Consider the following 24,640-nt stretch of genomic DNA (forward strand, 5'->3'; position numbering starts at 1 on the left):
CTGGTTCTCCCTTAATGCTCCATTAACTTCAGCCATTAAAGTTTTCAGAAATTGCAAATGACCTCAGTCAGCTAACTGTGTACCTGATTATAATGCACACTTCAAATAAATTGCTACAGATGCCTGTAAGGGCAGTGCATGTGTTGGTGTGTGAGAAAGAGATAGACAGGAGTGAAGGAGGTGCAGACTGATAACAGCTAGACTCATTTAACTACACTGATGAAACCAAAGTTTTGGACTAAGAAAATCTATACCTGAGAATTCTGATATCTACAGCCTTCAAAATGAAACAAATCTTTAATTGTAATCTTTTCTAATGTGATTACACTGTCAATTTTAACGGCAGATGTAATTCTCTTAAAATTGGCACTTGTTTGAAAGTCTGCAGCATGTCAGCACCTTCTGAAATGTTTGATGCGGTTGTTTTAACAATGCCAGTTCCACAAATCCTTCAGCTGCAAGGACATATTGAGAATTGTGAGAAAGATCTATGTAACGGTAACATCTATCCATCTTACTATCCATAGAGTCTGATCTGTCACTCAATAACTTAACCAAAGTTCATTATTGTTTGTATTTCCTCCAAAGTTCATTAATTATTCCTTTCCCCTGACATAGGATTCTTTATTGTAGGAAGATAAAAACATTTAGAACCATCTTTCTCTCGAAATGGCACAAACAATTTAGCTTATTTTAATCAAACTTAGCAAATGCTGTATCTTCCTCTGACACTTTTAGCACTTTATCCCCAAACAAGGAAAATAATATCCTCTAGGTTATCTTAAATAACAAATAGATGAGTTGGAATTCGTCAGTCTGTTCGGCCGTATGCCTGAAGGCACATCCAACCTGAAGTACCTCTTCAACGAATGAAAAATAATTGGGAGCATTAATTCACCAGGCTCTTGGTGCTGGGTTTTGTATAATGCAGTCTTATTAGGCCATAAGACGTAGGAGCAGAAGTAGGCCGTTCAGCCCATCGAGTCTCCTCCGCCATTCAATGAGATCATGGCTGATCTGATATAATCTTCAAAACCACTTTTCCACCTTATCCCCATAACCCTTGATTCCCTTACATGATTAAATATCAAAAAGAATTCCACAGATTCACAACCCTCAGAGAGATGGAATTCCTCCTCATCTCTGTTTTAAATGGGCAATCCCTTATTCTGAGATTATGCCCTCTGGTCCTAGACTCTCCTACAAGAGGAAAACTCCTCTCAGCACCTACTTGGTCATATGTCTCAATAAGGTCACCTCTCATTCTTCTAAATTCTAGTGAGTACAGGCCCTATCTACTCAACCTCTCCTCATAAGAATATTTCCACATACCCAGGATCAATCAAGTGAACCTTCTCTGGACTGCCTCCAAGGCCAATATATCTTTCACAGTGTTCCAGATGTGGTCTAACCTTGGCCTTGTATAGATTTAGCAGGACTTCCTATTTTTATATTCCATTCTCTTTTGAAATAAAGGGCGTCATTCCATTTGCCTTCCTAACTAGGTGCTGAACTTGCATGCTAGCTTCTTGTGATTTATGCATGAGGTCCCCCAAATCCCTCTGTCCTGCAGACTTCTGCAGTCTTTCTCAATTTAAATAATATTCAGCTTCTTTATTCTTCCTCCCAAAGTTTATAACTCCACATTTTCCTGCCTTATATTCCATCTGCCAAGTTTTTGCCTACTTCCCTAACCTGTCTATATTCCTCTGTAGACTCGTTGTGTCTTCCTCACTACTTGCCGCCCCATCTATTTTTGTGTCATCTACAAACCTGGAAATAACACATTCACTTCCCTCATCTAAGTCATTAATATATATTGTGAATAATTGTGGTCCCAGCACGGATCCTTGAGACACTCCATTGGTTACAGATTGCCATCCTGAAAATGTCCCTCTTATCCCAACTCTCAGTCTTCTATGAGTTAGCCAATCCTCTATCGATGCTAACATACTACACCCAACATCATGGGCTCTTATCTTATTAAGTTGCCTTCTGTGTGGCACCTTATCGAACATTTTTTGGAAGTCCAAGTATCACATCTACTGGTTCCCCTTTATCTATCCTGCTTGTTACCATCTCAAAGAATTCTAATAAATTTGTCAGCCATGATTTCCCCTTCGTGAAGCCACGTTGATTCTGCTTGATTATATTATGCATTTCTAAATGTTCTGCTATGACATTCTTATCATGTTCTGTTATGGATTCTTATCATTTTCCCAATGACGGAGCTTAAGCTAACTGGCCTTTAGTTACTTGTTTTTTGTCTCCCTTCTTCCTTTGAGTAAAGGTGTTCTGGTTTTGAAATGGTGTTCGCACACTACTGGTGCAGCCTTCTATGGACTTCATCTTCAGTAAGACATTGGCAGGTATGCAGAGTAGACCAGTGGTGCCATTTTGGAGCTCAATTCTCTCACAGCTGAACCTGTGCTCAGCAGCAGGAAGGATCCTACACCAGCGATAATTATAGGGATCCTCAATACTTATCAGTTTAGTTGCTGGTTGATTTCTGTTGGCTGTGCTGAGTTTGTGGAAGTCTTTGGAGATCCATACTGTTATTTAACATTGCTGAAATCTACAGGGTGTGGTGTGGCTGAAGGTGGTGGTCCCGACTGCAAGGATTCTCGACAAAACACTTGCTCCAAGACATGAGCGCGGTCTTTTCACTTGCTCTTGTCATGTGACAAGAAGAATGAGCAGAGGTGATGCAGAAGAGGATAAGTTGACCAGAGGAGGGCCAAAGGGCCTTTTCCTGTGCTGTATTGTTCTTTGTTCTTTGATCGGGATAGGACTCTCAGATGGAGAACATATCTTCCTAGGATCTTCAGGGGACACTTCTCAATGTGTCAAACATTTCTGCTTCACTAAGGAGGTGCTCAGTACAATCTATTACCTGCTGCAGCTAGATCTGCATCTGCAGATTAGAGTGAGGACAACATTGCCAATGGTTGTGAAGGTGGCCCTGGTCATTGCAGTTTATGTGTCTGGCCCCTTCATGGCTGCAACATGTGATGTTTTGAACATGTCGCTTTGTATAACAAGACAGTCAAATACATTTCTAGGCAGAGAGGGTCAGGTGGAGCGAGCATGGGGCATTGTAATGAATGCAGGCTTCCCTATAGTGTAGGGTGACATTGATGGCATACATAGAATCTTAGAATCCCTACAGTGCAGAAGGAGGACATTCGGCCTATCAAGTCTGCACCGACTTTCTGAAAGAGCACCCTCCGCTAAGCCCACTCACCTACCCTATCTCCGTAACCCCACCTAACCTGCACATCCCTGGACACTAAGGGGAAATTTTATCATGGCCAATCCACTTAACTTGCATATCTTTGAACTGTGGGAGGAAACCAGAGCACCCAGAGGAAAGCCACGCAGACATGGGGAGAACGTGCAAACTCCACACAGTCACCCAACGCCGGAATTGAACCCAGATCCTGGCATTGTGAGGCCGCAGTGCCAACCACTGTGCCACCGTGCAACCGTCTATTTGCATGTATAGCATGTTGTGTCGGACATGTACCAAAGCTAGAAGGGATTCCACTTTTTCAGTGTCCAGCTGGTGTGAAACCAGTTACAGTGCAACATGTGTCAATGCTGGATATCCCCGCCAGCAGTTCTGATAGGCTGGATTTTCATCCTTGAGGTGTGTGGCGACAGTCTTGGGCTAGCTGGCTGACGGGCAACAATAAGGACACTGGCAGGGTGGCTATGGTGGGAGGATAAATAAAACCATCATGAGAGAGGAGAGTGCTGCTGAATGTCTTGGAGCCATGAGTTCTAATAGAGAAAGCAAGTTGGTGACTTATAGAACAGGCGCCAATCTCCACACACTTTTATAATTACTTAATTACACAGTTAGTTACAGAGTACAAGCATGAACCTCCTAATTCAACAGTCGTTCGGCGGGCTAGAGGATAGGAGAGGAGTGGCGGAGGCAGTTAATCAGGTGGTCCCAGTCTTAGTGGCATTTATTGGAGGTACAGGTGGAAGGGGGAGGTCCTTAAGAAGTTGGTTCTTCTTAAGACAAAATAAAGCAGGTGTTCTCTTTTCATTCCAGATTAATCCTGGAATAATTTGCGGTTATTTGCAGAAAGTAGAACATGATCATGCTTTATGTGGTCCAGCTAGGCCTGGTGATGAATGATTAAAGACATACCCTTTTGAGCCTACACCCCTTGGACCTAAAGGAGCAGAGCTGAAGGCCAGGGCAAACCAGGCAAAATAATGGTTTGGTGGGTACCAGAACATTAAAGGTGGAGGTGAGTGGGCAACACCGTGGCACAGTGGTTAGCACTGCTGCCTCACAGCGCCGAGGACCCGGGTTCAGTACCGGCCCCGGGTCACTGTCCGTGTGGAGTTTGCACATTCTCCCCGTCTCTGGGTGGGTCTCACCCCCACAACCCAACCCAGAGATGTGCAGGGTAGGTGGATTGGCCATACTAAATTCCCCCTTAATTGGAAAAATGTTTTAAAAGAAAAAAAAATAGAAGTGAGGATGAGCAGAATGGTAGCTGTAGAAAAGCGAATGGCTAGGCAGTTTTTAATAAATGCATTCATGGGATCGGGGTGTAACAGGCTTCACCAGCATTTATTGCCCACCCCTAATTGCTCTTCAACTGAGTGGCATCTCAGAGGCCATTTAAGAGTGAACCATATTGCTGATGGTCTGGAGTCACATGCAGGCCAGACCGGGTAAAAACAGCTGATTTCCTTCCCTTAAGTACATTGGTGAACCAAATGGGTTTTCACGGCAATCGACAGCGGTTACTTGGTCATCAATAGACTTTTAATTCCAGATTTACTTATTGAATTCAAATGTCACCATCTACCATGTTGGGATTCAAACCTGGGTCTCCAGAACAATACCCCGAGTCTCTAGATTACTTGTGCAGTGACAATATCACTATAGCACCGCCTGACCCAAAAGTTACAATTATTAAAGTGCTGTTGTTGATGAATTGGGAGACATTTTTTTCCTGGGACGGATACAGAAGGAAGGAGAATTGAGAGAGGGTCGGGAAATGTGGTTGGAGCATGATGTGGGGCGGGGGAGAGTGATGTGGATGGAGAGCAATTGATGAGAGTGGTGAGTCCTGCATTGTTCCTGAAAAATTAATCTGTGACTCTTTAAAAGTAAGTGGATAAATATTGTATATTTTCAAAGGGTCAAGCGATGGGAATGAGAGATTTATATGTGTTGTCAGCTGTCTGATCACAAAGCATCAGAGTTTCAGCTGCACTTTTGATTGCATGGTGCCAAGGTTCTCTTTGTTAAACAAATACTGTCGGGAGAGGTTTCATGAAGAAAAGGAATGCCTCTCTGAGGTGAGGTTACACTAACCCTCCCCATGTAAGCGAATTGTTTCCTATGCAACAGTTATAATTGCGGACTTGTTTGAAGAAAAAAAATTGAAAACAAAGTAGTGGTAAAGGGAATGACAAACTCGTGTGTGGTGTTCTTTGTGATTCTCTTATCAGGATGGACATCGTAGTGTTCACAAAGACAACAGATGTTAAGTTCATTAACTGAGTTAATTTTTATTTACACGACTTATTAAAGCTCGACCACTTACTCCTATAGTAAACAATAATCTAGTAATCTGTAATCTACACTCCACTAACACTAGTCTCTACACTCTATCTATAACTGTACTCTACATTCTCTCACTGCTCCTCTCCAGCCTTCTCCCGGAAGCCTGTGAGTCAGTGCTTTATATAGTTCTGCACCTAGCTCCATCCAGTGGTTAATTATGATATGACATGAACCCATTTCATTCTGGCACATAACGTCACACCGTGTTGAAAACTAATTTGACTTGATGTCCTTGGCTCTTGAAAATAATTGAGAATATGCAGTTCTTTTACCTTTCTAATTCTTACCGTTAAGCCATTTTCATAAGCATGTACATCCTGCTAACATAGTTTAAACAAAGCTCCATCTGCCCTTGTATGTGGATGTTAAAGATCCCAAGGTGCTGTTTAGTGGAAGAGCAGGCTGCAGTGCAAAATTCTTCCTTCGCTCTTTACATATAATAGGGATATGGCACAGTTGCCCATTGCATCACAAATGAACAAGTGAGTTTAATTGGCACCAGAAATGTTCATATTAATTGCAGAATTTTATCTTTCTTTACTTATTGGTTTTCCTCACAATGACAGGACTAGGCCTCAGTCATTGACCATAAGGGTGTGTGTAGGAAAATGCCAAGGGACTGACTGTTCTTCCAATTATTCCCCTCCCTCCTGGGTAACGATGCCTGTTCTCCGCACACTGACTTGTCTGGAGGATACTGTGGCTGGAAGCGTTCCAGAAAAGTTCCATCACATTTCCTCCTGCCTCCACAGGCCCGCCCAATACAAACAGTCTTTTCTCCACATCTGCAAAATTTTAAAAACGAATAAAAGAAAATGCTTAAAGATATATGTGTATATATTTTTAAAAGCACACCATTTTTTTGGCATCCCTGGGATTTTCCCCCAAAATTGCTTACATTGGTGCCTAGGAGATTAATCTTTAATTTCTGGTGACTCCAGAACATTCCAGGAGGGTTAGCAACCGCACTTGAGAAGATGGCAAGGTTAGGAGTTTTTTGTGAGGAAATAAGTGTATGAATCACTTTCTGCTCCACAATAGTGTACTCAAGCACCTGGGCATTCCCTCCTGGGTTGCTCATCTCTTAAAAATTCACTGCATGAAGGCGAATATATAAAAGGAAGTACAGAAATAGGTCCATCTCTGCCAAACCACTTTCTGTGTGTTTGCATTTATAGGACAGAGGAACAGTAGTAGGCCATTCAGCAGTTGATCTACCTTGGCATTCAATTAGATCATGTAGAGCTGTATCGTAAATTCATCTTCCAGTCGTCATAGAACCATAGAATTGTAGACTTACAGTGCAGAAGGAGGCCATTCTGCCCATCGAGTCTGCACCGGCCCTTGGAAAGAGCACCCTACCCAAGCCCACACTGCCACCCTAACACAATAACCCCACCCAACCTTTTTGGATACCAAGAGCAATTTGGCGTGACCAATCCACCTAACCTGCACATCTTTGGACTGTGGGAGGAAATTGGAGCACCCGGAGGAAACCTTCGCAGACACGGGGAGAACGTGCAGACTCCACACAGACGGTGACCCAAGTCGGGAATCAAACCTGGGACCCTGAAGCTGCAAAGAAACTGTGCTAACCACTGTGCTACCGCGCAGCCCGTATTCTTGATTCGTAACCCTTAATATCCTTGCCTAACAAAAACCCATCAATCTCCGTTTAGTAATTTCCGATTAACCGAGCATCAACAGTTTTTGGGGGAAGAGAGTTCCAGATGTCCATTTTCCTTTGTGTGAAGAACTGCTTCCTGACGATACCCCAGAATGGTCTATCTCTAATTTAAACATCATGTTCTAATGTTCTGTGCTCCCCTTTAAGAGGAAATAGTTTCTCCCTATCCATCCAATCAGCTCCTTTATACATCTTGAACACCTTAATTATATCACCCCTTAATCTTCCAGATTCAAAAGAATGCAAACCCAGCGTATGTAACCTGTCCACGTAATGTAGCCCTTTAGACCAGGGCCTGCATTTATTGCTGCTCAGGAATAAAAGATAACACAAACTATTGAAAGGAACTCTCTGATTATGATCTGGGTATATTGCCCTTCATTGTGGAAGCGCACTTCATCCGCGACTTCCAAAAGCTATGTTTAGATTGTAAAATGATACGATTCCACAAATTTCTGCTCAGTAAAATTGAGTGGTGTCTGTCATGAAGGGTGATTTCAAGCAGCAACATTTCCACATAGTCATCCCATGGGGAAATCTAGCCTGTGAGTAATGCGCCCAGTTCTGCTTTCCATTTTGTACTTCTAGAAGGTCAAAGTGCAATCAGGCTGCATTGAACATTGCCCTATCTGGACTTCCATCCTCTTTAGAAATAAAAATTTATTATAAGGTGGATTTTGAGAGGCAGCCAAAAATCTGAATTAGAGCAATGCTCGCTTTGTAACTCAGAGGCATAAACTTAGTAAGATGTACACTATTGTGTTCACTAGCAATTGCTTCTGGGCATACACCTTGACAATTACACTGGCTGTTGGACAACCGACAATCACTTGGTGTTAGAATTATTTACAATCAGTGAGGAGGTGACATTTTTTTAAATGGCTCTTTATGCCCAAGTGTGTTTTTAAAATCATTCCAAGCCTAGAATTTGTAGCTGCCTTGTCTGCTGCCAATGGGTTTTGAAATTATAGAAATCCCATAACAGATTATTGGTGAGGCTTAGGACACCACTGCTGCTTAAATATTTACAATCCTAAAGGGGTATGGGGCTAGAAATGTAAACTAGGCTTGTGATAAATTATTTAAAAGGTAATGCAATGACTTGGGGATTGTACTCGTCCTTGTGTCTCTACCTCTTTTTCTCCCTCCTTATGTGGGAGGAATTATGTTACATGAAAGCTCACAAAGTTGCAAGCACAATTTGAATTGAATGAACATAACCCGAATAATCAAAATAACAGAAACTCAATAAGACAGAGAATTAGGAAAGAAATTTATTCAAGAGGTTTGGACCAGATTACCGCAATTTACTTCTTGAATTGTTTTAGAAACCAGGATGGTTCTTAATTTAAAATGTGGGTGGCAAAGGACTAGATCAGCACCGGTAATCTTCATTTAAAGTTACATCGTAAGTATGCACTACTCTACTAGAGTGTCATAAGCTTTATAAGTTCACCCATCTGTTCCTGATAGCTGTCTAGAGCTGGGAAACTGCATAAAATTACCACTTTGGCATTTTGGGACAACTTAGAGCCAGGTTGGTTTGTGGATAGTGCCTGGGCCCTATGGGGTTGAATTCTGTCTTTGATGGTTTCATGTTGACCTCCTGCTGTGCTCCTGTGTAATATTTCACGTTCACCAGTTAAGTAAATAACAACGCAATGTTTATTTACGTACAGCGCCAGCTTCCAGGATCGAACTGAAACGGAAATCCGCACTTGCTAGGGTGATCCAAATCCTGGTCCCTGACTGGTTACCTGGGCCACGTGACCCTCTCGGCAGATTGCCCCATAAAGGGGACAAGTGCTGCAGTTCCCCACCCTCTATCCAGCCCATATTAATGGCAGTCCATGAAATACTGTCCGTTTCAATTTCGCGAAACAAGATGCGCTTTGAACACGAGCCATCCAGAACCCATTTGCCAGAGTTCTACCAACCTGCAGGATCATGGAATGGATATGAAGCTGTCTAAAGGGTAGAAAGCATTCCTAGGAGCTTAAGAAATTGGAGTATTTTTTTCAAAAATTTGAACACTCGTTTATTCGTTGTAAAAATATGGACATGGGTGAAATGGCTGTCGAGGGTCATCCAATGAGTGGTGTGGGGAGGTGACCCATTACAAATATGGATGTGTTGAGCAAGCAATGGTGGGTCAGGGGGGCGGGGGGGGGGGAGGGTGGGGGGGGGGGGGGGGGAGGTGTTGGGACTCCAGAAAGGAGATCATGTGATGAATATATCCAATCAGAGTTGGCAACCTTACTCCCACTCCCACAGGCCCCACCCCCAATATCTGCACCACTTACCTATTGTTTCTAATCACAGCTGCCTCTAAAGATATCCCCTCTCCACCCAAGCCCTGATCTTTCACATCCTTCTCCAATTTCTCTATCTTCCCTCATGCTCTCTCCAAGCTCACCCTGTCCACACCAACCTCCAGCTCTCTTGGCCCTATTCCCATTACACTGCTGATCACACAACCTCCCTTCCTGACCCCCATCTTTGCTGCTTTTGTTAATCGCTCTCTCTCTTCAGGTACTGTCCCTGTTCCTAGCTTTAAATCTGTCACCATCACCACGTAGCCTGTGGGAGTCATTGCCCAGCATCCCAATCAGACCTGATGCCTGAACAGTGTACCTGAACACTGCGCGCGGCAACACCACACAAGCAGTAGCCAACATCCGAACACCCAGGGGATGGGACACAGCTCCGGGGGACATATCCACAGCCGGAGGGTGAATGAGTGCCATGGGGAGGGGCCCAGCGCCTGGTCTGGTTGAAGTTGTGAGCGGGTGTCCGGGGTACATGGCCTGGTGCTCGGTGAGGGGGGCCCACTGCGGCCAAGAGTATGCGGGGAGGGCATTCTGGGTAAGGTGGTGGGGGGGCGGGGGGGGAATCAATGCAGGGATGGAGGGTTCTGGGGTCAGAGCCACTGCTGTTTATCGGTCTAACACCCTCTCCCAATGCCTTATAGATATTGAACGCTATGGCAGGGATGTTGGACGCAGAAGTTGCCCTATTGGTGCTGGTACTATGTGATGCGTGGACGAATCTTGGGGACGGTCTCATCGGCGGCATTGTTGCAAGCTGGCTGGGGTTGGCTGAGCAAATGCAGCGTAAATGCTGCTCGACCTTGTTAATGGGCGACCTGCGAGCGGGGCTCCCGGTGAATCAGCTGGCAAGCTGGCATTCAGGGCGGGAAGCCCGTGAGGCCCCTTGAGTGGACCAATTAACATTGAATAGCGTGCCGGCCTTGCTGGGCATCGTGACAATTCCTGCTCTCCAGCACACTTAGAAATTATTCCCATAGAATAACGCCCTAAATCTCGTGGCATGGCTGGGAACTTAGAATGTTTCCCACTTTGGAGACGGGTGGGAAAACACTCCATGGGCTGGATTCTCTAATCCTGCGGCAGAGTGTCCACGCCGTCGTAAACGCCGTTACATTTTACGACGGCGTGAATGGGCCGCTGCCAGGACTAATTCTGGCCGCTACAGGGGGCCAGCACGGCGCTGGAGCGATTCACCCCGCTTCAGCTGCCGATCCCGGTGCGAACTGTGCGCCACGGGATCCGCGCATGCGCAGTGGCCTCCTTCAACGTGCCGGCCCCGACGCAACATGGCGCAGGGATACAGTGGACACAAAGGAGGCCCCCAGCTAGAGAGGCCGTCCCGCTGATCGGTGGGCCCCGATCGCGGGCCAGGCGTCTGGGCAGCGTGGCCCAGTCACGGGGATTCTCTGCCCCGGCCCAGGGCTGGGAGAATCCCACCCCATATCTTCCTGACCTCATTAATTATGCAACTGGGTGTTTTGCTCTGTATTCTGTAGAGGGTAAGGACTGATTGTCTGCTGACTCATTCGAGTGCCACTGACTCACGATTGAAGAATGAAGGTGGACCTCATGAAAATGAAGATGGAACCTCGGGAGCACTCTGAGACTAGAAGATGGACCTCTTGAGATAGAATAGGGATCTCCAGGAACATTCTGAGGCTGGAGAATGGACCCCCTATGGAACACTAAATCTGGAAGATCCACCTGTAGATGCTCCCCCCATCCACTGCTGTAATGTTCCAGGGTCCAGAGTTGCGAGCGACCTCCATCCTCAACTCCGGAGGCAGCCCCAGGCATTATTCAGGAGAACTCTGACATCTGCATGCCACGTTGTTGCAGACGTGTTTCGCACCGGCGTGTTTTCCTGCAGGCGCCGCGGAGAATTGGGCGTGGATGGTCAGGCCTTAATTTGCATCCCATTCGGGGAATGCAAATCAATTTCACGCTGGCCTCCAGTGGGTTTGCCTATCTACCATGGTGGGTATCAGTAGAAGATCCGCAGGAAATGCACATCGGTGCAAAACCAATTTCTGGGCCTCCTGGCATGTTTGACCTGAATTGAGCTTCCAGCCACATACCCATGCCATCCCAAGACCACCAATTTCCAGCTCCATACCATTGCATGGCTTCGCCCTGCCTCAGCTATTCTGCTGCTGAAACCCTCAGTCACCTTTTTATTGCCTCCAGATCTGTTTATTCCAAGGTGCCCCTGAACTGTAGCCTCTCACATTCTCTGTAATCAAGGTTATCCCAAACTCTGCTGCCCATGTTCTGTTTCCCTAGCACCTCTGTGCTTTTTGACCTACACTGGATCAAGCAACAGCTTGATTTTTCTCCCCGTGCCTGCGTGGGTTTCGTTTCCTCCCACTGTCCAAAGACGTGCAGGTTACGTGGATTGGCCATGCTAAAATTGCTCCTTAGTGTCCAAAGGGTTAGGTGAGGTTACTGGGTTATGGAGAATAGGGTGGAGGCTTGGGCTTGAGTAGGGTGTCTTTCCAAGAGCCAGAGCAGATTTGATGGGCCGAATGGCCTCCTTCTGCACTGTACGGATTCTACGAAAACTCTCATCCCTGTTTTGAATTCCCTCAGTGACCTCACTCCTCCCGATCTCTGTAATCTTCTCCAGCCCCAGAACTCTCGGAGATATCTGCGCTCCTCTAAATCTGCCCCTTTCACATCCCTGGTTTTAATGGCTCCACCTTTAAATTCTGAACTCTGGAATTCACCCTCGAGTTCCTCTGTGATCAAGAAACTAGAAAAACCTGTTTCACCGCTTTTTCCTTCTGGCTGTGACCTAATTTGAACAACCTCATGGTTATCTGTCCTTATATAAATGTGAATTTAATCCACTTTGGCAGGTAGAATAGAAAAAGCGGCATATTTTTTAAGAGAGAGATTGCCGAACTTTGAGGTAAAGAGGGATCTGGGCGTCCTGATACATAGAATCATAGACTTTACAAAGTCAGAAAAGGCTGGTATGCGCTTGCAGCAAGCAATAGGAAGGTAAAGGAATGTTGTTCACTGCAAGGGCAATGGAATCGAAAAGTAGGGATGTTTTGTTCTAATCATACAGGGTGTTGGTGTGATCACATCTGGGGTAGCGTATACACTTTTGATCTCATTAATTAAGAAAGGATGTAAATGCATTAAAAGCAGTTCAAAGAATATTCACTTGATTGATACCTGGGATGAGGAAGTTATCTTATTGATGCACAATCAATGGACACGAAACGTAGGTGAAGTCCGAAACGAAAGGCTTTAAGTGAGCCCGGCAGCAGACGTACAATGTATACATGAGTAGCACGCTGGTATACGGGTTCTTATACCCCGCCTCGTAGGCGGAGCTACCTTCCTCTTGGCCAATACGAATACAGAGAACACGATACTTGGGCCAATGGGCAGCGAGCCCTCTGCACCAATGGCAGCTCACACTCCCAGGTACCATAATACCCCTATTCATACTACCACACTTAATGAGGAAAGATTAGAGCTGCCTGTATCCATTGGAGGTTAGAAGAATGAGAGGTGATCTTATTGACACATATAAGATACTGAGGGGACTTGGCAGGTGGAGGTTTTCCCTTGTAGCAGAGACTAGAACAGGGAGATAGTTTAAAAATAAAGGGTATCTCATTTAAGATGGAGATGAGGAGAAATTCTTTCTCTCACATGGTTGAGAGTCTTTGGAACTCTCTTCCCCAAGAGTGAAGGAGGTAGGGTCATTGAATATTTTTAAGGCAGAGCTAGGCATATCTTGGCTGAGACTAAAGTCAAAGGGTATAAAGTAGGCAGGAATGTGGAGTGGAGACCACAATTAGATCAGACGTGAGCCAACAAAATGACAGAGCAGGATCAAAGGGCCCCAAAGGCTTACTCCTTTTTCGTATGTACATACTAAATACATGTGGGCAGCACGGCAGCATGGTGGTTAGCATAAATGCTTCACAGCTCCAGGGTCCCAGGTTCGATTCCCAGCTCGGTCACTGTCTGTGCGGAGTCTGCACGTCCTCCCCGTGTGTGCGTGGGATTCCTCCGGGTGCTCCGGTTTCCTCCCACAGTCCAAAGATGTGCGGGTTAGGTGGATTGGCCATGCTAAATTGCCCGTAGTGTAAAAAGTAAGGTTGGGGGGGGGGGTGTTGGGTTACGGGTATAGGGTATACGGGTATAGGGTGGATATGTGGGTTTGAGTAGGGTGATCATTGCTCGGCACAACATTGAGGGCCGAAGGGCCTGTTCTGTGCTGTACTGTTCTATGTTCTATATATGTTACAGATATTGTTCATTTTCCCCTGAGTGCCTATCTAACACCCAAAGCTTCAGGAATCATGGAAAACACATATCGTACCACACTGCTGGCACAATACTTTGAAACACCAACAGACCCTAACGCCATGGTATGCTGATTTTATTGTTTGTAGACACCCTTTTTCCCCCCAGTCTAATACAGAACAGGGATGTCGGTCGGAATTCAATTCAAAGGGACCAAAGTCCTAGAGCGAGCACGTTTAGCCACGTGTTCCCTTCGCTGGCAGCAATGAGAAACACATGGTTATAAAATGCCACCCGTGTTAGACAAGGGGTCTAAGTGGGGAATGTGGGGCTGAGGCCACACATAGCCCTGTTTTGTGCCGAGGAACTCGGCTCGCCGGAACTCATCAGTGCAGCGAGAGATCATGATGCCATTTTTAAATGGCATCCCCATCCCCAAGGCCCCACGATGCGACCACCAACCCCCCACCCACACCAAGCCCAACACACTATGGGAGGGTCCACCAGTTTAGTACATTGGCAGTGCTACAGGCAGGATCCAATAGCCACGCTGTGCCTGAAAGCTGCTCGCCATGGTGACACTGTTAAGGGTGTCAGGCTGGGAGTGTCAGGGCAGCCGTGCCATGGTACCACCCTGCCCAAAGGGCCTCCACCTGGGGCGTCTCCGATCCCCTGGGAGATCCTCACAAGTTCCATTCCATCTGATCCATTTGTAGAGACCAGTGCTGAATGGCGGTCTCCAAGGCGAAGGAGATAGATCCCAGGCCTCGGGTAACTCAGTATTCCACACATTAAAGTGAGACCAGCTGTCTCACTTTAATGTACAGATTTGCTAAAAGTGATCCTGCTCTAGTCCAAAGTCTTGCAAGATCATGTTAGGTCTCGCAAAGCGTTGCGAGCTGGGTAGATCCCAGGAGTGGGGTCTCTGGGCTTTTATTGGCTGCACCGTGACGAGCTGCTTTCAGGCGCAGCGTGGCCGCTAGATCCCGCCCGTAGCATTTTAAAAACCAGCGTGCTACTCATGTATACATTGCAAAATGGACCCATTATGCGCACCCATCATCTTTTTTCTAATTTGGGGATAGGAAATCAAATCTTCCTTGTTCAACCTTCATTCTCTGCAGTTGCCCTGCGTAGACTGCCCGGTTCAAAAAAGATTGGCTATAAGTTTCCTGCAGGCATGCCAATAATTTTAAATCTACCAAATATCAGATATGTAATGATGAAAATAGCATTTAAAGGCATTCTTTCCTGGTAGCTGTTGGCCAGTTACTGCAGGGAACACAAGGGGTTAATGTAATGACTCTGCGACCCAGGAACTATAATGATTGATGCAGGAAGTGAATGAATGACAGAAAGTCCAGCATTTTGTGAAGGAGCCGTTGTGTGCCTTGAAGAACACAAGGTGGCAGTATGAGAAGCATTTTTGGATACGGTACAAAGCAAACCTGTGGGGGAAACTTTGGTCTGGAAATAATTTGCTGTATTCAGGCTCACACAGGTTATGCAGCTTTCAAAATTAGCCCTTATGTCGTGGTTACAGCCGTGCAATCCATTCTGAAAGAACTTGCAGGGCAGGAACCTGCTGATTGATTTGCTGAATAAGCAAATTTGTTTAATCTAACACTTTGTGAGAAAATAATGAAGCATTTTTGTTGATTGTGACTCTTTTAAATCAGTCTTTAGTTTTTAAAAAAAGTCCAGCAGGGCCTATCTCTTTATCTACATAGTTTCCAGTTGCCCCAGCATTTATCAAAGGATGCCTCACATCACATGCTGAATCTAGACTGCAACTTGAACCAAAATTTCTCAACGCACAGAATCTTAAGTAGGTTTCCAGTCTCTAAGTGCAAGGCTTTTTCATTTAATGCCCAAATGTTTCTCTGTTTGAACTTCCATTCTGGCCAGGCTCCACAACCCCTCCTCCTCCTCCTGGCCCCAATTTCCCCTCCTGTGCAATTTTTGCTTCCCTGCTGAATGCTGATTGTAATTTTGATCCGTAATGGTGGCCCAGCCTTAAAACGCTCGCACGATTAAAGCTTTGAAATGAAAACCTCCCCCTATTTATCTCAACCTCCACGTTGAGCAGACTGCTATACCAGTGCCTGGCATATGCCTTTGCGCTTTTAAGTATCATCCCTGACTTGACTGCATGCTCACCGGCTATATTTAGATTTGTGTTGTAATCTTCATTTTGGTGCAGTTTATAACCTTTCAGGCCTGTGTGCTATTCAGTACAGTAGCTGAAGTGTACGTGAACCAGATGAGGTTTGGCAGGGTTCTTGCCAGGAAAAAAGTTAAAGGCATTGGCGTGCGAGAGGACGGCAGCGGATTAAAAAGAGGGTAAACATTTGAAATGTGGGATAAGTTTCCCCCCCCCCCTCCCCACCCCAAATAATCACGTCTGGTTTATTATATAACAATTGCCCTTTTTTTGAGAAGAGGTTAAGATAAACAACTTTTATTTGTATAGCACCTTCAACATGGCAAAGAAAAAGTACAAGATACCTCAGGGGGCACAATCTGACAAAAATTTACATAAAGACAAAGAAGGAGATATTGGGAGAGGTAACAAAGAACTGGGTCGGGGAGGTAGGTTTTTAAATGGATCTAAATGGAGGAGAGGAATAGGTGGAGTTACACAAACTTTAATATCTAATACTTCTATTTATTAATAAGACTGAATACTAATTTGGCACGTTCCCAGTAGAAATTTCTATGGCTACCGTCAGACTATAGAAAGGTTACAGCACAGAAATAGACCATTCAGCCATTGCTGTACGCAACGGCTGAAAAATAAAACATTTTTTAAACAAAATCCAAGTCAGTGGCTGAGGCTAAATAGCTAAATTAAGTTACTGCTTATTGTGCAGCCAATTTAGTTTTACATGACAGCTCTCAATCATCCAAACAGCATCTGCGTCAACAGTCTGGGAATTTCTCTGAGAGAGAAAGGATTTCAATTCAAGTATCCATACAATGCCTCAACCCATCCCATCCCTCACCGCCCCCCTTCCCCAAAACCATTTAAGACCTCGGGACAGGAGTAGGCAATTTAGCCCCTCGAGCCCACGTCGCCATTCAATACGATCACGGCTGATCTCATCTCGCCTCAACTCCACTTTTCTGCCCTTTCTCCATAACCCTTCAACCTGTTTCTAATTAAAAATATGTCCAGCTCCTCCTTAAATTTACTCAATATCCCAGCATCCACTGCACTCTGGGGTAGTTAATTCCACAGATTCATGACCCTTTGACAGAAGTAATTTCTCATCTTTGTTTTAAGTCTGTGTAATGAACTCCAATTGGCTTTATTGGTTGGCCAATTGGAGTATGAGCTCCCTCAATGATAGCTCATTGAGGGGGGCCCATATAATCACCTGTGTAGGCTTTGTGAGCCAGTCTTAAGTTGACTGGACTGCTAGCAGCACTGTTTGTAGCTGCTCCAGTAATATTGTCATTGTAAATAAATATTGGTGTGGTGACGGAACTCCTGCCTCCCGTGGATTACTACAGTGGCGACGAGGTAAACTACGAATTTTGCGGAGACCAGCTGCCACACTCGGAGGGTAAGCCTTGCCATTTTAAAAATGCCGTTTTTTGGGAGGTTAGAGGCATTCGACCCGGCTATTGAGGACTGGTCCCAGTATGTGGAGAGAATGTGTTACTTCTTCCGGGCAAATGATATACTGACGGACGAAAGGAGACGGCTTATCCTGCTGTCGGCGTGCGGACCCTCCGCTTTCGCCATTATACGTAGTCTGACTTATCCCGATGCGCCGAACACGAAAACTTTCCAAGAAGTAACGGAATTGGTGAAAGAGCACTACGACCCAAAACCACCCCGCATTTTGCGTAGGTACAGATTCTACACAGCGAAGCGGGAAGACAGGGAGTCAGTCACGAATTTCTTGACCTGCCTGAGAATGCTGGCGGAAAAATGTGAGTTCGGCCCGACACTAAATGAAATGCTTCGGGACCGGTTAGTGTGTGGTATAAACGACCTCACAATACAGAAACGCCTGTTGGCGGAAACGGAGCTAGACTGCAGGCAGGCGTTACAGCTCGCACTGTCCCTAGAAAAGGCAGCAAGTGGGGCGCAGGAACTACAGGGCACGCCAATGGAGGTAGATACCTGTGAGAGGGACTACCACAACTGGTCCTGCTACCAGATAGCCGCTCTCAGGAAAAACCTGAGGAATAGAGGGAAAAAGGAAAACCCCAGAACTGCCCCCAAGTCTGCCAGGACTAACTGGAGACAGAGGGAAGTACCGGCTGAGGCTCCCCCAACAGAGAAGGAGCGTTTCTGGCACCAGACAGAGTGAGGTAACAACGACAGAAACCCTAGAAGGAGGTGGCAAAAGAGGAATAGCAGGTGGGGTCGCAGGGAAGTACACAACCTAGACGCCCCATCCTCCTCCGAAGGGGAACAATTATATGATATTACAACGAAGAAAGCAGAACCCATTAAGATTACCCCACGGGTGAACGGGCGGCCGACAATAATGGAAATAGACACGGGTGCGGCCGTATCAGTAATGGGAGTGGCAGCATTTAGAAAAATCAAAGATGGACTCCAGCCACTAACCCTAACAAAAACATCGACGAAACTTAAAACCTACACGGGGGAACTCCTGGAAGTTCTAGGCACGACTCAAGTACCCGTGGAATATGAGAAACAATTGCTCAGATTACCGTTGACGATAGTAGAGGGCTCCAGACCAAGCTTAATTGGACGGAACTGGCTGAAAGACCTAAAATTAGATTGGATGAAAATTTTCCAGAGTGGAAGCGGGCAGTTGAATGGAGTACTCCAAAAATACCCGGAGGTCTTCCAGGAAGGTTTGGGGGAAATCATAGGCGCCAAAGCAACTTTGCACGTGGACCCAGAAGCCCTTCCGAAATTTTGTAAGGCCAGGCCGGTACCTTTTGCATTAAGGAAGAAAGTAGATGACAAAATAGAAAGGTTACGGCGCGACGGCATTATCAGACCAGTACAATTCTCGGAATGGGCAGTGCCGGTGGTACCAATTTTGAAGCCAGACGGCTCGATACGTCTCTGTGGAGATTTCAAACAGACAGTAAACAAATACGCACTGCTGGACAAATACCCAATCCCGAAAATAGACGACCTATATGCCAAAGTGGCAGGTGGGCTTTTGTTCACGAAACTAGACATGAGCCACGCCTACCTGCAGTTAAAACTGGACAAGGGCTCCCAGAAGTTCGCTACGATCAACACCCTGAAGGGCCTTTTTCGTTATACTAGGCTACCTTTTGGAGTGTCATCAGCCTGCGCTATATTCCAGCGTACGATGGAAAATATTCTGCAGGGACTACCGCAGGTGGCGATTTATTTGGACGTTGTCTTAATAACGGGTAGGACAAACAGGGAACACTTAAGGAACCTGGAGGAAGTGCTCAGGCGTTTCGCAAAGGCAGGCGTACGGCTAAAAAGGGAAAAATGTGTTTTTCTGGCCCCACAAGTGACGTACCTGGGATATAAAGTAGACGAGTCAGGCTTACATCCATTAGAAGACTGAGTAAGGCAATAAAAGAAGCCCCAACTCCCACCACGGTCCAGGAGTTACGATCATTTCTAGGGTTGATAACCTATTATGGAAAATTTATTGAAAATAGGGCGTCTATCCTAGAACCCCTCCACCAGCTACTAAAAAAGTGGCAAGAATGGAAATGGTCCACCCACCAAAACCGAGCATTTAGGGACATTAAGGAACAGTTGTCATCCGAAAATGTCCTAGAGCATTATGACCCAAGGAAGGAGTTGGTGGTCACTTGTGATGCATCCCCCTACGGGGTAGGAGCCGTCTTAGCCCATAGAGGAAGGAATGGGGAAGAACGGCCAATAGCCTATGCTTCGAGAACCTTGGCGATGGCTGAGAGGAAGTACGCCCAAATCGAGAAGGAAGGACTGGCGGTGATATTCGCAGTAAAAAAATTTCACCAGTATCTGTACGGGCGAAAATTCACCATAGTGACGGACCATAAGCCGTTATTAGGGTTATTAAAAGAAGACCAGTCAATACCCCCGATTGCATCAGCTAGAATCCAACGCTGGGCGTTGCTCCTGGTGGCATATAGATACGTTCTGGAGCACAGACCGGGAACGCGAGTAGCAAATGCAGATGCTTTGAGCAGACTTCCCCTCCCGGACATTCCGCCGCAAATACCAAAAGTAGAGGAGACAGTAATGACTCTAAATTTTTTGGACACCCTACCAGTAGACGCACAACATATTCGGTTGTGGACGCAAAAAGACCCAGTTTTAGCCAAGATGAAGCATTTACTGCTAACAGGGGAACTGGAAAGACCAGTGGAGCCCCAGATGCACCCATACTGGAGCAGAAGGGACCAAATAACCGTAGAAGACGGTATCCTATTATGGGGAGCCCGGGTAATCGTCCCAGCTCAGGGCCATCAGGCAATCTTAACTGAGTTACATCACGGACACCCAGGGGTATCTAAAATGAAGATGCTAGCTCGAAGCTACGTTTGGTGGCCAGGTATGGACACAGACATAGCAGCCTTGGTACGTCAGTGCCATGAGTGCCAACAGGGGCAAAGAGTGCTACCAGTGGCGCCATTGCACCCGTGGGAATGACCAGGCAGACCGTGGACCCGCCTGCATATTGACCACGCCGGCCCTTTCATGGGCTCAATGTTTTTCGTGATAGTGGACGCCCACTCCAAATGGTTGGACGTCCACCGGGTAAACACGGCAAGCACAGCATCGGCAATTGAAAAGCTCAGGGCCTCGTTTGCAACACATGGACTGCCGGAGGTATTGGTGTCGGACAATGGAACGGCATTCACAAGTGGGGAATTTGGAAAATTCCTGAAGGAAAACTGAGTCCGTCACATCAAAACGGCCCCTTACCATCCAGCAACCAACGGCCTGGCAGAGAGAGCGGTCCAGACACTTAAAGCGGGACTCAAGAAGCAGCCGGCAGCATCAATAGACACAAAGCTCTCCCGCTGGCTGTTTGATTACAGGACCACACCGCATTCCACAACGGGCATACCGCCAGCTGAACTCTTAATGGGAAGGCGGCTGCGAACGATGCTGAGTCTCCTTTTCCCAAATTTAACAGGGAAAGTGGAGAAACAACAGGAGGCCCAACGCAGGGGGCATGATAATAGTCGGCAGCAGAGGCATTTCCAGGTGGGGGCACCGGTTTGGGTCAAGAATTATGGGAATGGACCAACGTGGGTCAAAGGCACGGTAGAGTCCCAAACAGGGCCCATACCCTATGAGGTTTCAATAGGAGGTAAGGTGCTGAAGAAACACCTAGACCAAATAAGGGCAGCGGAACCACACCTGGAGGCAGGCGAAGCAGGACCGCCTCAAGCTGGGATAGCCCAGACGGAAAGGATACCCACACCCCAGCCCCGAGCAATTTCTCCAGACCCCGTCATCCAGTCATCAGAGTCGGAGATGGACACACTCGACGAGGCCGCCGCGACGCCTCTCCCCAAGGAGGAGGAAGAACAACTTCCAAGGAGGTCGTCAAGGAAAAGACGGGCACCTATAAGGTACACCCCGCCCACTTCGGAGAATGACCTGGCGGACGACACAGAGGTGACAGACACAGACATGAGGAGCAGGAAGAAGCTCAGAGGAATGCCAGCTGGCAGGAATTCTTCGGACCTTGTGGGGGAGAGGTGTAATGAACTCCAATTGGCTTTATTGGTTGGCCAATTGGAGTATGAGTTCCCTCAATGATAGCTCATTGAGGGGGCCCATATAATCACCTGTGTAGGCTTTGTGAGCAGTCTTTTTTTAAAAATAAATTTAGATTACCCAATTATTTTTTCAATTAAGGGGCAATTTAGCATGGCCAATCCACCTACTCTGCACATTTTTGGGTTGCGGGGGTGAAACCCACGCAGACACGGGGAGAATGTGCAAACTCCACACGGACAGTGACCCAGAGCCGGGATCGAACCTGGGACCTCAGCGCCGTGAGGCGGTTGTGCTAACCACTAGGCCACCGTGCTGCCCTTTTGTGAGCAGTCTTAAGTTGACTGGACTGCTAGCAGCACTGTTTGTAGCTGCTCCTGTAATATCGTTATTGTAAATAAATATTGGTGTGGTGACGGAACTCCTGCCTCCCGTGGATTACTACAGTCTGCAACCCTTTATCCTAAACCTATGACCTCTGGTTCTAGAATGTCCAACTAAAGGAAACATCTGCTCTACGTCTACTTTGTCAATACCTTTTATCTTATATACCTCAATTTGATCTCCTCTCATTCTTCTAAACTCTAGAGAGTATTGGCTTAAACTGCTCCATCTCTCTTCATAAGAAAACCCCTCCTCTCTAGAATCAATCTAGTGAACCTCCTCTGAATTACCTCCAATGCAACTACATCCCTCCTCAAGTAAGGGGACCAGAACTGTACACTACTCCAAATGCGGTCTCACCAATGCCTTGTACAGTTGCAGCAATGCCTCTCTCCTTTTATACTCTATTCCTTCAGCCATAAATACACTGATATTACGATAAAGAAATAAAATGTACACTATAAGATATAGGAGCAGAGGTAGGCCAATTGGTCCATTGAGGGGCAGCACGATGGCACAGTTGGCACTGCTGCCTCACAGCGCCAGGAACCCAGGTTCAACAGGCCTTGGGAGACTGTCTGTGTGGAGTTTGCATGTTCTCCTCGTGTCTGCGTGGGTTTCCTCTTGATTCTCCGGTTTCCTCCCACAGTCCAAAGATGTGCAGGTTAGGTGGATTGGCCATGCTAAAAAAATGCCCCTTTGTGTCCAAAGATGTGCAGATTAGGTGGGGTTACAGGAATAGGGTGGGGAAGTGGACCTGGGTAGAGTGTTCTTTCAGAGGGTCAGTGCAGACTCATTGGGCCAAATGGCCTACTGCATTGTAAGAATTCTGTGGAGTCCGCCCTGACTGATCTGATTTGATAATCCTCAACTCCACTTTCCTGCCTTATCACATAACCCTTGATTCCCTTACTGTTTAAGAATCTGTTTATCTCAGCCTTGAACATACTTAACAACGCAGCCTCTACAGACCCCAGCGGCAAATCATGTCACAGATCCACTACCCTCTGAGATAATAAATTCCTCCTCATCACTGTCTTAAATGGGTTACCCCTTATTCTGAACTTAAGTAAGAAGTCTTACAACACCAGGTTAAAGTCAAACAGGTTTGTTTCAAACACTAGCTTTCAGAGCACTGCTCCTTCCTCAGGTGAATGAAGAGGTATGTTCCAGAAACATATATATAGACAAATTCAAAGATGCCAGACAATGCTTAGAATGCGGGCATTTGCAGGGAATTGAATCTTTACAGATCCAGAGATAGGGGTAACCCCAGGTTAAAGGGTGTGAATTGTCTCAAACCAGGACAGTTGGTAGGATTTTGCAAGCCCAGGCCAGATGGTGGGGGATGACTGTAATGCGACATGAATCCCAGGTCCTGGTTGGGGCCGCACTTATGTGTGCGGAACTTGGCTACAAGTTCCTGCTCGGCGATTCTGCGTTGTCGCGCGTCCTGAAGGCCGCCTTGGAGAACGCTTACCTGGAGATCAGAGGCTGAATGCCTTTGACTGCTGAAGTGTTCCCCAACTGGAAGGGAACATTCCTGCCTGGTGATTGTCGTGCGATGTCCGTTCATTCGTTGTCGCAGCGTCTGCATGGTCTCGCCAATGTACCACGCTTCGGGACATACTTTCCTGCAGCGTATGAGGTAGACAACGCTGAGGAACCTGAGGAACCATTCACCTGAGGAAGGAGCAGTGCTCCGAAAGCTAGTGTTTGAAACAAATTTGTTGGACTTTACCCTGGTGTTGTAAGACTTTTTACTGTGCTCACCCCAGTCCAACACTGGCATCTCCACATCATGGCTCCAACATGAGGAAACATCCTTGCATCATTTAACCAGTGAAGCCCCTGAGAATCGTAAATGTCTCAATAAGGTCGCCTCTCATTCTTCTAAACTCCAATGAGTACAGGCCCAACCTACTGAGCCTCTCCTCATAAGAAAATCCCTCCATACCTGGGATCAACTCTTTATTTTGTTTAAGAAAATTAACTTTTGTGCAGCCAGAACTTAGCAATATAATGAAAGCCAAAGATAAAATTGTGATCTGGGGGATCGGCACAGTGGTGTAGTGGTTAGGACAGCTGCCTCACATCGCCAAAGGCAAGTGTTTGATCCTGGCCCCAGGTTACTGACCGTGTGGAGTTTGCACATTATCCCCATGTCTGGGCAGCACGGTGGCCTAGTGGTTAGCACAACCGCCTCACGGCGCTGAGGTCCCAGGTTCGATCCAGGCTCTGGGTCACTGTCCGTGTGGAGTTTGCACATTCTCCCCGTGTCTGCGTGGGTTTCGCCCCACAACCCAAAAATGTGCAGAGTAGGTGGATTGACCATGCTAAATTGCCCCCAAATTGGAAAAATAAAAATAAAATTGAAGAAAAAAAATTACGATCCAGGATACATCTGAAAGGGAGATGGGAGCAGATCCAATAATCGCGTTCAAAAGCAAATTGGATAAATATTTAAAGGAGAAAAATTTGCATGGCTATGAGGACAGGCTCGGTCTGCGGAACTCTTTGAATGTGCTAGCATGGGCATGATGGACCAAATGGCCTCCTTCTGTACAATTCCAAAGCATGCTTGCGTACTTGGCTTAATGGCTGTTAATTCTTTTCTTATTCCTGAGAAAAATATGCAGTGTTTATCCCATATTGTAAATGAAGATTGT

The 24,640-nt window shown here is 46.3% G+C and overlaps 1 protein-coding gene across 2 annotated transcripts in view; it reads left to right on the forward strand.

The window, feature by feature from the left end:
- Window positions 1–24,640, forward strand: part of rnls (renalase, FAD-dependent amine oxidase) — a 228,119-nt gene that overhangs the window by 25,915 nt on the left and 177,564 nt on the right. The gene's annotated exons all lie outside the window — the stretch shown is intronic.

The sequence above is a fragment of the Scyliorhinus canicula genome, chromosome 16, assembly GCF_902713615.1.
Source record: "Scyliorhinus canicula chromosome 16, sScyCan1.1, whole genome shotgun sequence".
In the NCBI taxonomy this organism is placed as follows: Eukaryota; Metazoa; Chordata; class Chondrichthyes; order Carcharhiniformes; family Scyliorhinidae; genus Scyliorhinus; species Scyliorhinus canicula.